Genomic DNA, 2,869 nt, shown 5'->3' on the forward strand with positions numbered 1-2,869 from the left:
AGAAGTTTCGCCGATGACACAAGAATAAGTAGAGAAATTACTTGTGATGAAGATAGGAACTCACTACAAAGAGATCTAAACAAAATATATGAATGGGTGGAGATAAATAGGATGGTATTTAACTCCGATAAATTCGAATCAATAAATTATGGAAACAGAGAAGGAATGGTATATGCATACAAGGGACCTAATAATGAGACAATCACAAACAAGGAAGCAATTAAAGACCTTGGTGTAATGTTAAATAGGAATATGTTATGCAACGACCAAATAGCAACACTGTTGGCTAAATGTAAAGCAAAAATGGGAATGTTATTCAGACACTTTAAAACAAGAAAAGCTGAACACATGATTATGCTTTACAAAACTTATGTACGTAGTACACTCGAGTACTGCAATGTGATATGGTACCCACACTACCAAAAGCATATTGCGCAAATAAAGAGTGTACAAAGGTCCTATACTGCTAGAATAGAAGAAGTTAAGGACCTTGACTACTGGGAAAGACTGCAATTTTTAAAACTATACAGTCTAGAAAGAAGAAGAGAACGCTACATGATAATACAAGCATGGAAGCAAATAGAAGGAATTACTGAAAACATCATGGAGCTAAAAATATCAGAAAGAGCAAGCCGAGGTAGATTAATAGTGCCAAAAAATATACCAGGTAAACTAAGAAAGGCGCACAGGACATTAATCCACTACGCACCAGCATCGATAATGCAGCGACTATTTAATGTGCTGCCAGCTCATCTAAGAAACATATCAGGAGTGAGCGTAGATGTGTTTAAGAATAAGCTCGATAAATACCTAAGATGCATCCCAGACCATCCAAGACTGGAAGATGCAAAATACACCGGAAGATGCATTAGCAACTCTCTGGTGGATATACGAGGTGCCTCACACTGAGGGACCCGGGGGAACCCAAACAAAAAATAAGGTAAGGTAAGGTGAGGCCCTCTCTCTCTCTCTCTCTCTCTCTCTCTCTCTCTCTCTCTCTCTCTCTCTCTCTCTCTCATTTACATTTTATTTTGTTTTCTGTTACTATAGTTTTTTCTTATCTAATGCAAATCCCCATTTACCTCTCTCTCTCTCTCTCTCTCTCTCTCTCTCTCTCTCTCTCTCTCTCTCTCTCTCTCATTTACATTTTATTCTATGTATTCTGTTCTTATATAATTTTTCGGTAGCCGGACAAGTATTAGAAAGACAATTCGTCGACAGGCAATTGGTAGACAGACAATTGGGCGACAGAACAATTGGTAGTTTAGACAATTGGTCGATTGGACAACTAGTCAACACTTTACAAAAAAAAAAAAAAAAAAAAAAAAAAAAAAAGTTTTTTACAAACATTTTTTTTAAAAAGAATAAAACGAACTCCATTTATATTCAGAATATAGTCAAAGAAGCTAATTAAAAACAAATTATTTAAACTCTCGTCTCTGATATAATCTCCAAATTTTGTTTAGCACCAAATATAGAAATATCTTCGTTTTCATATAGTAAAAAATCATCGCCTCTCGGAGTTTTAAACAAGTCTTCCTCGCGAACAACGGATCTTTTTCAACTTTAAACTCCAGTTCAAGCTACTGGGACAATTTATGTACAAATGCCTTGATGATATGTTGAAATTGTAATAAACAACGTTTTTCAATTTTCAACTTCGATTCAAGTCAAATCTCTTTTCCAGCTTTTTACTAACCCTTCAGCACCATGGAGTTCGTGAAAACAGAACGTGGCAGCAGAAAACTTTTATTCGAGGGCTTTTCATATACTGTTGGCGAAACCAGGAAAACGAGGACTTACTGGAAATGTGCGAATCGTATTATGTAGAAATAGTTGATTGGAGAATGGTAATTGCATTCATGGGAAATAGTCGAATTGACTAGTTAGGTCGTTCTTACTTTCTGTTTTGTTTTGGTGTTCGGTCTTGGACGGAAAGTAAACTGAATGATTGCCATTTGTTAATATTAAATGTAAATTTTTAACTTTCCCCTTTTTGTATTCTAATTGAATTAATTACTTGAATAGTAAATGTATTCCTTATAAGGAAACAGTTTTAATTTCCCGTCTTTATTTTTCAACGATTGTTCGAGAGTATTCGAACAAAGGAAAAAAAACGGGAGTTGTTCTCAAGTTGAATCAGACTGGAAGAATCAGTTGAGCTCAAGTCGTTACACCATCATTGTCGGCGGCATTCCCTGGAACGTGTGTTCCTTCCATTAAAAAGTGAACTTTTAGTTCGAACAGTTTTCAAGAATCAAGATTATTGCAACGCTATTACAGTGCAGGTAAGTTGATTAATAAAGACTTAACCCCTAATTTGATGCGAGTTAGATATTATTCTAACAATTGTATGTAGCGCAAGATTAATAACAGTGGACAACATAATTACTGGAATGCCATCGGAACACTCATCCAACTGCACCAATACAAAATTAAAGAAGAAATAAAGATAGGTGCTGTTCAATCTCAACAGTTGCCTACTTCCATAATCAATGATGGTTCCGACATGTGCTTAAGTCTTGCAGGAGCATTACCGAAAAAGGAATCCCTAAAGCGTACAGTGCGTCGAAAAAGACCCGTTGTTCGTAAGGATGACTTGTTTAAAACTCCGAGAGGTGATGATTTTTTTACTTTACGAAAATGAAGATATTTCTATATTTGGTACTAAGGAAAATTTGGAGATTTTATCAAAGAGAACAGAGTGGTTCTGCGATGGGACATTTGACTTCGCACCATTAGGTAAACAGCCGCGACTTTATTGTATAACAAGCAGTGAGTCGGAAGGGAATTACAATTCAATTTTCTAACTCATCAAGGGAGGTTGTAGGACAACTAAATGTGACTTCAATCACAGTGGACTTGGAAA

Source organism: Palaemon carinicauda, chromosome 11 (genome assembly GCF_036898095.1).
Source record: "Palaemon carinicauda isolate YSFRI2023 chromosome 11, ASM3689809v2, whole genome shotgun sequence".
NCBI classification, from domain to species: domain Eukaryota; kingdom Metazoa; phylum Arthropoda; class Malacostraca; order Decapoda; family Palaemonidae; genus Palaemon; species Palaemon carinicauda.